The sequence below is a fragment of the Oenanthe melanoleuca genome, chromosome 2 (assembly GCF_029582105.1).
Source record: "Oenanthe melanoleuca isolate GR-GAL-2019-014 chromosome 2, OMel1.0, whole genome shotgun sequence".
Taxonomy (NCBI): domain Eukaryota; kingdom Metazoa; phylum Chordata; class Aves; order Passeriformes; family Muscicapidae; genus Oenanthe; species Oenanthe melanoleuca.
In genome coordinates this window covers 124,365,810-124,378,171 of record NC_079335.1, presented here as the reverse complement: position 1 = coordinate 124,378,171, position 12,362 = coordinate 124,365,810, and the positions used below count along the sequence as shown (strand labels likewise).

The following is a 12,362-nucleotide window of genomic DNA, read 5'->3' as shown; positions in this document are numbered from 1 at the left end:
AAAGCAGAGTATCTAGATTTTTCTGCAGATCAAATTAACAAGTTCAAACTAAAATCTAAGCTACATTTATCAACACAAGCCCAAAGTAATTAGACTTTTTTTCAAAACACTGACTCAAAAATATTCAACCCACAATGGAGTAAGTTGATATACCATATATATATATCAACCATATATATCATATACCTGGCTGATATACCATACAATCCTTTTGCTGCTTTTGGCAGTAGGTGGATGGGTCTCCTCAGTCTGTGCCTACTATAATTTCCCTATCCTACTTCAGGACACTTTGATAAAATTTTGCTTGCTAACAAAATAAACCTCACCTGACAAGTCAATTCAGAACATCAATCTATTCCAAATTAAAAAAGCAAATACTTTGCAAACAAACCTGGATTTCCAAAAAAAATTGCACTGGGGAATAAACAGCCAAAGAACAAGACATACAATATTACCTTCATTTAAGAATGAAACATCAGAAATGCTACCAATAAAACACTACTTTACTTTCCTAACTCCTTATAGCAATGGTAGACTGTAAAGATAAATGCATTTCTAGAAGTAAACTGGCCTACTTCAGAAAATTGAAGGAGTCTGTGTAAGTCTGTACAACAGCATTACATCCTCACATATACACTTAATGATGAGTCTTCAGTAAGTTTGTCCTCACTCTAAATGGGTCATTTGAAACCTAAAAAAGACAACAAAAAATCCCCACAAAAACCAAACCAAAACCCAGAATATTTTAAGAACAGTGTATGATTAAGGTGTCTTATCAAATTCTAGCAGTTTTTTTAAAAGGGAAAAAAACACTATGCTAGGACTCAAATGACAAAGTCCACAGCTGGAGTCCCAGTTTTGTGCCTGCACAGAAATCTATGTGAAAGCAGCCACAAAAAATCGAAATGTAGTTATGAAGCAAAGAATGTAAAAATGTTTTTTTCCTAAAATGCAAGCTGTCCTTAATATAATCACTCTGAGCAGAGATTTAATTTAACCCTGTTTGTAAAAATCTGATGGTCTAGAGCAACTGGGAACTCCATGGAAAGAAAAAAAAATAGCATTTCTATGCCACTTCAATCCAGAGCCATACCACTATACAGGCAAAGGAAAGACACTTCAAACACCTTTAGCCAGCAAATCTAAATCAGTATCATACTTCACCTGTTTTAAAGTGTAAATTTTATACCATCACAGAAAGCTAAGCCTAAAGAAACCAAAGGAGGACAAAAAATGAAGATACATGCACTTATACTCATTTTCCTTTAGTTTCACTGATATTAACCACTTTGAGAAACTTGGGAGATGTGCTCACAGGCCAGCTGCCATTTTTCAGCCCCCTTTTGCTTATGGGGGAATTTGAGTGGTGTTTTTTTACTGTCAATTTCTTAAAACCACATACTGAAAGACAAGTTGAAGTTGGTTAGGTCAATGAATGCACAGAAGAACTGCAGACTGGAAGCCCAAGCAGCACTGCATACCACAGCTTTTCTACATTCCCACAGTCTACTTCCACCTTCTTCCATTCCTCAGCAAACAGGAGGAAAGGCTTGGTTAACAGCATGTTGATTGGTGCATCCTTGTGACACCTACCAATGTGCATTCTGAAAGGTGCATCTGATCCCAATTGAAGAAAAGAGCCTCTATTACATTACATGAGAACTTTAGGAAGACTGATGCTAATGCAGCCATAGCAGAGGCTAAAATAAGAATTTAATTCAGCTTTTCATCCATACCCAGATATGGGCAAGGCTGAAGCTGCACACACAACCATAAAAACAGATCCTGATGACAGGTGTTACTAGAAGATTCCCACTCTAGAAAAGGTCAAAATATCACTTTCCATACCATTCTGTAAATTGCTATGTCAACAGTTGAAGGGCTAAGTAACCTGATGCCAACAAGACTGCAAGTGACAGGTAGCATGCTTGATGAAAAGTGACCCACAGACGAAAGCTGCTTCTCCTCCAGTCATCTCAGGTGATATTCACTGACTCCCACATAACTGGGTTTAGGTGATGTGTTTTGTTACTGGAAAGACTTCTCCATTTTACTCCCATCTTTTCTCCAAAAAGATAAAACCAGCGATGAGCTGGCAGGTCTAACACCTCTCTAGATGGGAAATAATGTTGTCGCTGCTCTTTACAAATAAATATTATGTAACAGACACACTTAAAATAAAACAGCTACTTCTACTAAGTAAGGTTCAGTGGAGAAAGCCCTCCAACAAAAAACATTTACTATTAAAAAACCCAGGAGACAACAGAGTACATCAACTGAAGTGCAGGACTATAATCAAGTTAGAACACTCTACAGGAAAGACTGGGATAATGTATATAAAATATCAGGGATTTTCATTCCTAAGGTAGATATCTGAAAGTCTTTAGCAACATACTGCATGTACATGAGTGTTATAATATATATGTAGAAAGAGACAGAACAGGCAATATAAGAATTGCACTTAAAACCACTGAGTCCCTCCCATTACCTATAACATTCAACAAAGGGCACACAGAGAAAGGGAAAACTCTGTGAGAGACAGTAACAGACTGATTTGCATGCTGGAACTCATATCTTTAGACTCCCTTGTACCTTGACCTTAACTTCAGCCCATTTTCTCCAGCAGATCTTTCTCCTCATTGACTTACCCTCAATTTACACAGACATGCATTTTCAGTGTCACTTCCTACTCAAAATTAAATGCAGTCTTTCCATAAAAATATAACTGTACAACACAAGAAAACAGAATCCACTGAGAGTCAAAGAAGATTATATTACATTTCCAACCAATTCTACTAAATATATTTGTCACACACAAAGAAGAAGAAACAGGTTGTGAAAGACTGCATGGTATCAAAAGACACAAAAAGACTAATAACATAGTCAGTGTGCTCCATCCAGTAAAGAACAGCAACACAGGTGAGCAAGAAAGAAAAAGGATACTAAAGAACAACAACATGGGTGGGCAAGAAAGAAAAAGGAAAATCATAATTAATGTCCATATAACATTAACCTAATGGCAAAAATATAGTATCTGATCTTCTCATCTTTAATGCAAAGATCACTTTAGTAGCCACAGTCTGAATAGAGTAGAAAGGTGATTATGATCCAGGAATGCTTGGGAATTGCTACAATACTCCAGAAAGTTTATTGCAACAACAGCAAGCCCTAACCACAGATAAAGAGATAAACAGCTCATACTCTTTCTTTCTTTCTTTCAGTTTAATCTGAATACAACTAAGATAAGAAGGAAAAAGATGACAGAGGTAAGGTTGACCCCCTACACCTCAGTATCTTCAAAAACCTTGTGACACTGAGCAGGTAAGATGCTGGACAGCAGTCCTTCTCCAAGCAGAGAGCCAGAGCTGTGGCAGGGCTGACAGGAGTGAGCTCAGTCATCTACAGAGATGTAGGAGAAAAGATGTTTGATGAAAGGCTCAACAAGTGATCACAAGCTCTTGTAACTTGTGTTGAAATTAAGATTATTTTTCAGAAGTTCATCCGTTCACACAGCTAAAGAATGCAATGTATTTCATACCACTAAAAGACCTCAAATTAAAATCGAAACCTTATGCTTTGTAGGGATATTCTTTAGTTTCATCACAAGTTATTGAGTCCACCTGTAAGACTCAAACACATGTGGCCCAGTTTATGTAAGAGGTCAGATTAGATCATCGTAATGTTTCCTTCTGGCTAAAAGTATACAGATACACTTCAAATGTGCAACTCCAAAGGAGATCAAACTGGGGTTTGACCTTACATTCTTGTTTAAATGAGTGACTGGAATATCAGAAACCGGCTAAAGCACAGTTACTGGCCAAATTTGAATTCAGACCAGAAACCCATTAATACTGTTAAAGTATTATGCTAAACAACACTCCAGTTTTTATTTTAATACAACTAACCTGTCCATGTAGATGAGCATCACCTTTCTTCCATATTTAGACTAGTACTACCATAAACACATATAATCATTCTTCTAACCTAGCAACTCTCCTCTGTCGCTTTCCATCATCATACCCATATCATAAACTGCAAGTGTTCTGCACCAGCATCTGTGCAAGAACTGTCTCCTGTTTCAGCAGACCCAATAAGCATTTTCTGTTAGTCCAACATGCATATTCTCATCTCAGCTAAAGAACTGCCATTGCTTCTGCAGTAAAAGAACCTAACTATCTACAAATGGAAAGTGAACTACACAGAGCTTGACATGACAAAGAAGATTTCAAGCAAGATGTGGACTAGTTCACCAAGCAGAGAATCAGGCAACTGTAAGGAGAGCTGGCACTGAATGCAGATCAAAAACCTTCTGAACAGACCTCCTTAACAGTAAGCCGAGTATTTCTCCTAGGAAAATGCAGTTCAGATGGCATTTGGCATAGCTGTCCAAAGGCTTAGGGTAAGAAGAACTGCAAGAGAAGTTGATAACTACCAAGCAGGTAGGTACAGCCAGTCTGATCAGACTGAGCACATTCAGCCTTGAGACAAAAACCTTTTTTTTCTAGAAACAGTTCTGATCCTCACAGTCAAACATTTCAACTACTCTTTGCAAAAGTCTAACCCTACACTAAGCAGCAGCTACTGCACTCCTTTGTCTAATAACACCTAGCCAAGCTAAGATAAATGAATGCTATTAACAATAATCAACAGTCTTCTATAGGATCTTTTCAGATGGTTCAGCATGAAGAGATACAGAATAAACACTGTTGAAACCAGACAGTTGTGCTGAGTTTGTCCCACACAGTGGGAAAACAAATGAATGTTAGCTAACAAAGACAGCATACCTCAGGCAAAACTAGTCACATCCATCTTCACTCCATCATAATTATAAATCTCTGGGTAATTCTCAGTCTTCTGTACTATGGGAGGTGGAAGCCTCACTTCCCCCAAGTGCATCAAAGCTAACAAACCTACTTTATTGTGCAGTTACCTTCTAGCTTTGATCCTACTTTCAAAGTCACAGAACAAATGCAGATGGCTTGCTCATAAGATGGTTCTCACACAAGAAGATTCCCATTGAGCCATAGTATTTCTGCACACAAACTGATTTGGGACCAACACGCAGTTATTAATTATATACATAAAGGAAAATCCTTGTTCAGTTTGTGCAATACTTCCAAGTACGTACAGAAACCAAGGTGGCAACCAATATCTTAAGAAAAACTGCTACAAGAATTTCCAAGATTAGCTAATTGATGCTATGTAAAAATACATTTGGACTGTGTACTTCTACAATTTTTGTATTTAAAGACCTGGAAAATAGAAGGACAATAGTACTACCCCACTACAAAGGTAAAATAGCTAGGCATTGCCACTGCTCAGCAAAATAATTTAACTAAAGGATAAAGCACCATAATGTGGCTAACAAAAACCACTCCAAACTTTAAGCACTTATCAGAAAATGGAGTTAGGAATAAACTGTACTATTTGTAGTCAGCCTCCAGACTACGACAAGGATACAACTGCTGTCATTCCTGCAACAAAAATCGATGCACTACACCACAGTAAAAAACTGAACCTGGAAACCAAAACTTTGATAAAAATACAAATTTCTTTCACTTTTCATGTTACTATCAAAGAAAGCCCTGTTCTCCAATGGCTCTACCTATCCATCATAAAGTACTACCGTACTGTGACTGTGATTTCTCCCTCAAATATTCCCTATTGTCTCATAGCTCTTCTATAACACATTTTTACTCAGATGATCTTCAGGGCAGTGATCCAAAGATGCACAAGCAAGCCATTATGCAACATTAACATGTTCCTGTGTATCTCTACAAAACAAAGCCCACCACTCACTTGAAGAATGTAATAATTCTACGTAAGATATATAAGGGGTCCTTCAACAAAAAAAAAAGTTTATTTTCAAAGGACCTGCTGAGAATAGTCAAGTGACATTTTCATCCAGTCATGGGTATTTTTTCAAAAATACCCACTTCTGCTCAACCTAGATGGAAGAGATTATAGATGTTAATGCTGCTACTTTGCTCTCTGCTTTGCTTCCCTACACCTTTCAGAAACAGAGAAATATCTAAGAATTATGAACCAGATAAAACATATTTGGTGGCTACCTCAGCCCAGATTAGGGACATTCCCTTTTGATTCTCCCAAGGCATGTTTTATTACAACAACAATGCTACTGTACAACCAGTGCATTGATCATAAGCTCAAGACATCAACTGCCTCATGTTCATCTTCCAAAAGCAGTCACCCCAGTTTCAGCCATTTGTCTTCCAGAGGCTTACTTCCACAGAAAAACATTCATTTCACCCAAAGAAGCAAAGGATAGAAAAACTGGTGTAACAATAGCAGGATTGAAAGCAGTCTCTGAAAAAGGCAGACAGTGAAGATTCTGAATGATACTGTTATCATTCAAAAATTATAAGGGAGAACTGGCAGATTATTAGGGCAGCATGAATCTTACCTGGGACTTAATGTCATTAACATAAAGTATGTATTTCAGCCAGGATAAAGCAATGGGTAGGTGACAAGACCAAAGGCTGTTTAACACCATGGCCCTCAGGAGGTGGCACCTCCAGGAAGCATCATCTCACAGCTGTGCAGAACAACAGTGAGCTCAGAGATCCATCTCTGAATGCAACATACAGGTTAGTAACAAGCCTCTCCAAGGTACCCATGCTCATGGTGCTCAAGGTTTCCAACAGTTCACAGCTTTAACACAGACAATCACTCCTGGTTTCACCTGGCTTCAAGCTTCAGACACTAATCACCACCCAAACACTCACTTTCCCCTGCCATAGCACAAAGCAGCTATAACAGCCTAAAGAGGTGCTTCCACCAAGAAAAGTCACAATCCAAAGATTCAAAACAATGGTATGATGTTGGGAATTTCTTCAGTCTTCAACTGCACCTGACATCATACAGTACACACAGAGACCTAAGAAGAGGCATTCCATGCAATACCTGACACCTTCATGAATTACACAGCCAACAATGGCAAGAATAGACACCCTGAACAACATTAAAAAAGGTTTCTGCATAATCTTCTCTCCCAGATGTCAACACGAGGTCTCAGTGAGTAAGCAAGATTGTTTGCAGCAATAAACAAAAACCTGCTGCCTTTTAAAGAAATTAGACCTGGAGCAGTGCATTATATAGGGGCATACCAGAATGAGCTGCTCTTAAGTAACTACTAATTCTATAATAACAAAAAAATTGAGTAATTTGGTTGTGTGCAATCAGTCCCCACAAACTTCTGGAAAGTTTATAGGCAGCATCTTAAGGTGTTACTAGAGTAATCTGTAATTTGTGACTTCATGCTTGTGAATGAGCAAATAAAGGAAATGCACTGGAGAAAAGTTCCTATATATTACATGTCTTGACTAATAATTGCATGACAGGAATTATGTAGGAATAACTGACAGGTAAATGTGTTTTGTTTCAGTGTGGTGTTTTCTTCTTTGAAGACAGAAGTTCACTTTTCAAGATCCTATTTATAATCAATTCCATCTATTCAGCTCTATTCAGAATGCTACATCTCAGCAGCACAGTGAACTGAGAAGGGTGTGGGAATGGGCATGAACCCTTATGTGTGTATGGACCCAATCTACAACCTTAAAAGCAACAAATGACACCTGCACAAAAGAAGCAACATCACATACACCAAGTAAAATTTTTAAAAGGCTGTAAATGTGAGACTAAAAGAAAAGCTGAAATCCTGTGGTCAGGAACTCTTCTTCATAGCTAACAAAAATAACAAGAGCACAGCACATATTTGGGCAAATGATAACATTTTGCTACTTGAAACAAAAAAAGTATGTTATTTATTTTTCTTTTTTCTATCCCTGCAGCACTCAACACAGTGACATATTGGGTCATGGGAAGCATGGCCATGGTCTGTGAAAGCTGAGTCACAGTAACTATCAACCTTTCCCACATAAACATGTTCATAAGCCTCTGACAACCAAAAAACTGGGCATTCACATTAACAAAGTATCCCTCTCCCTTAAAGGATTTTCACCTGTCATCTCAAAATACATATGCCAAAATACGTGTTTGCAAACACGCTGTCTTTTGCCTGTAAACAAGGGCATCACTGTTTGTTCAACTAGCACCATTGGGCTTTAGTTTAAAATTATTACATAATCTCCCTGGACACAGGGAGTACAAAGTAAAGGCAGTTTAACATTTTATTTCACAATTCTTACCTTCAATATTAACAATAAACAACTGCTTGATGTTTAAATATTAGCAGATTACACAGTTGCCACAGGACACTGTGGTTGCCTGACCTTCATTCTTGCTAAAGATCAGAACTGAAAGGTGAAACTATCAAAGAAGGTACTTGGAAATAATTTACAGTTTCAGGGAATATAAAATAATCCAGTGAAGAACTGTATTGTTTATGCAATACTGTCACTGTAATCCTAGGGGTATATCTGCCATTGACTTGCCACACCTCAGTCAAAATTGTTAAAGAGTTCACAAAAACTCTCCATAATTAACCTAAGTTGCAAGATACCTGACAACAATAATTAAAATCTTCTCATCTCCTTAAGAAACTGCAGAAACATTTTCAGCATTCTAATTACAAACTATTCTGATTTTAGCTTGAATGATTTTGGCTTCTCATCTGTGAGTCTATTTTATCATAGATATTTGCATAAAGCAATAACTGTTTCATTAAAACATTAAATTTACTTCTGCTGCATTGCCCTCCGAATGTCTTTTGAGATCACTTGGTTGCAGTGGAAATAATGATGATGATGTCAAACTGAACATTTTGATTTAAAGACAGGAATTTAAAGGTAAAATCCTTAAAATTAATTTCAGGAAAGCATTTTTAGCAGAGGAGAAAACAGCATCAAACCATTTTTTTCCTAAGAAAGTAATTTCCATTGCTTTGAGGGCACTGCAGATTGCCTATTAAAATGTCATATTAACAAACATAGAGCAGTGTTTAAGACACTAGAGAAAACCTAGCACTTTTCTTTTAATGTGTCAGTAACCAGGAGCTCATCCATTTCATTGCTTGGACACTCGGGTTGATGTCAACACCCTGACATCACCAAATTAATTCAGAACAACATGTCGGCCATCCCATAGTATTCTACTTCTTAGCCCCAACAGTCAAAACTGTAGCAGAATCCAAAAAACTCTATCTGACCTGTTGATCCAGCACTTTGAAACATAAAAAATTAATGCTTTACCTCAAAAAAAAAGCTGGATGACCAATCAGTGACCACAGCTTTCAGAACCTGCACAACCCCAGAGAGTCTGCAGTGAACAGAGAAGTCAGAATACTGCACACTGGTTTTCATTATACACACCTCTTTTTGATCAAATTGTGGGTCATACACAACACAAAGCCCCAGGTTTTCAAAGCTACAGAAGATTGTAGGCACACATTCTGTATAAAACTTAAAAAACCTAAACCTGGAAGGTTTTTAGGTTTAAACCTAAAAACACTGGTGAAAAATAAGTGTATTTGACAGTGTTTCTGTGCATATTTTGCTAAGGTATTTCATCATTTTCAAGAGTTCAGTGCTCTCTTTATTTCTTTCTCTCCCCACACATCCATAGGAAAAGGGAAAAAGTTGATTTATTATCTTTAACTTCTCAAAGGCACACAGAATAAGGAACTACAAAGTGTTATTTCAATTTTACAGGATTTGAATGCTTGCACAGTTGAGAATTAAGTATTCTGGTTTGGGCTATTCTCATACCTGAGATACTGAATCTATAGGTTACCTGTAATGGAAAACCAAAAGCAAATTACATGAGTTTTACATTCATTAAGAGTTTTACATCACTATTTTCTTTATGGAGACAAAAGAGGCTCAAAACTTCTGCAGTATAATCTTCACAATGCAGAAAAGACTGCTGCTTCACACCAGTTAGTCTTGACAGAAAAAATTCAGACCAAGTGACTGATCTAGATCTGTGAACACATTAAAAGCAATTGTATAAAGTTTGTTGTTGCCATGTTTTTCTTCCTTTTGAACAGCAGCAACATGGGACTAATTCATGATCTTTAGAAAGTAGTTTCCAGTTAGAATGACACACAATGGCAAGCAGTCTTAGGTGAAGTGACAGGAAGGAGGAAGGCTGACTTGATGTCAGTGACAAAAACTATTTTAATGGAAATGTGAAATTATTCAAAAATTTCTTCTCCTAAACACGTGAAGATTTCTCTAGTCAGATTCAGACTGCACAATGGGCTGAGAGAAGGAATCAGGCAGACGCGGTATTTTTACATACCATGTTTTTCTAATGGCTTTTCATACTCAGTGCCTCACTTAAAGGTTTCTTCTGTCAAAGATCTGTTAAATCAGTGATGTTTCATCAAATAGTAATTGTCAAACATGATAAAGAACTACAATAATAATAAAATACGTGACCAAGAGGTTTTAGTAGACAAGGATCCAAGGAAGACTGGAAATAGGTTGTATTTCCAAGGCACAGAAAAATGACAACAGTAATGAAGTCTGCTGTTTGTATTCAGTAATACTAATTTTCAGACCTCTTCCATCCTAAAATAAGGCCAACATATCAGGTCATGCAATGGACAGATATGTCAGGGAAGTCACATAACAAAGGACAGATGATAATGCATGACTGCTATGGCAGAAAGTATCTTTCAATTAAGTCTTTTAAGTAGGGAGACTCCTACACTGCTACTAATACAAGGCAACATCCCAGTCTTTCTCCCACCAGACCCCAGAGTTGAGTAGATGTAGAGGGCATCTGACATAAAAGAACTGAGAAGAAAAAAAAAAAAAAAAAGCAGCAAAGCTACACCATAAACATACACTACTACAAGGCATTAAGACAGGAGGTTTAATTTCTCAGGATAGAAAACCATGTGTCTACACATTTGAATACAGACCTTTAAACCAGAGTTGCATGCACAGACACAGAATCTTTGTGTCATGATCCTGCTGATGGCCTTTCATGTTTTGGATATGTTACCTGCATTTTGATTAACACCCATCAACCTTTGACGAAAGATGTAGTCAGATGCCGCTCAAGCTACTCCAACACTGAATAATTTGCTCTAATTTATTCCTTTAAAACTACTCTAATTTACTGCTTTACTTTGATGAAGTGGGCACTTTTGATAACTTCCCAGAATTAAATATCCATTGGCTGAGGCAAAAACTCAAAACCCCCCAAAAATCATGACTCTGCTGGCTGAGAGAGTTCAGGGAAGCTGGGATAAGGAACAGCAACTAAAATATAAAGACAATTAGAATATCTTCCTCCTACTAGCTGGATGATTGGCATTTGGTTTAAGATCATCCTTGCGAAAGCATCCTCCCCTGTTGACTAAATGCATTTTTGAGCAGTGGTCAAATATCATCAGGAGGAAGGTAGAAAAATGTGTGCCCTTCCATATTCTGGAATCTACAGGCATTTTTCCCTGTACACAATGTCAGAATGAAAAACAAAGCACAGCAAGTGCTAATTAATTTTTTCTCCTTATCTTGCAAAGCCAGCTCTAAACCTGCCACAGAACCTTCCTTGAACCTTCCATTTCCTATTAAGTTTAAACATATCTTCTCAGACAGAAATGAAGCTCGGCTCCAGGAAAAAACATTTTTAAATCCTCAGTGAATAAAGATCAAGTAGTATTCACCTAACAGAAAATGAAAAATGCAAAAAGGTAAATACAACGGAGCATGGAAAAATCTCTGGTCAATGGCATTTTACATAACAATCTGAATTCCAGTAAATCAATTTCAATTACAAAGGAAGTACCAACAAGATCACAGTGTCACAAACAGAGAAAGAATAAATTCCATTGGGGAAACAAGTGAAATTCAAATACATCAAATCTCTGTTCTCATTCTTTTCTTAACGTTTTCAGTCAAAGTCCAACTATAAGTTGGACTTTAAGTATTTTGTCCAACTATATAGGAAATACTCAGACTGATTCCCCACACTTCTATCCCTGTGCAGTTCCCCAGCTCCTCAGGAATTATATCTTTCAGATTTGCTCAGCAGCTGTTTAGCTCAACAGCCATGGTTCTTGGTAATTCAGAATACTAATTACACAAAAACACCTGAATCACAGAATTACAGAATACGCTGAATTGGAAGGGACCCACAAGGATCATCAAGTCCAATCCCTGTCCCTGCCCAGGACCATCCCCAAGTCACACCAAGTGCCTGAGGGCATTTCCAAACACTTCCTGAACTCTTGTCAGGCTTGGTGCTTCCCTGGGCAGTCTGTTCCAGAGCCCAACGACCCTCTGGGTGAAGAACTTTTCCCTAATATTTGACCTAAACCACCCCTGACACAACTTCAGGCCTTCCCTTGGGTCCTGTCACTGGTCACAAGAGTAAAGAGATCAGTGTCCACCACTCCTCTTCCCCTCACAAGGAAGTTGTGATGAGGT

At 37.7% G+C, this 12,362-nt stretch overlaps 1 protein-coding gene across 2 annotated transcripts in view; it reads right to left on the bottom strand.

The window, feature by feature from the left end:
* Positions 1–12,362, bottom strand: part of SLC25A13 (solute carrier family 25 member 13) — a 99,869-nt gene that overhangs the window by 76,467 nt on the left and 11,040 nt on the right. The gene's annotated exons all lie outside the window — the stretch shown is intronic.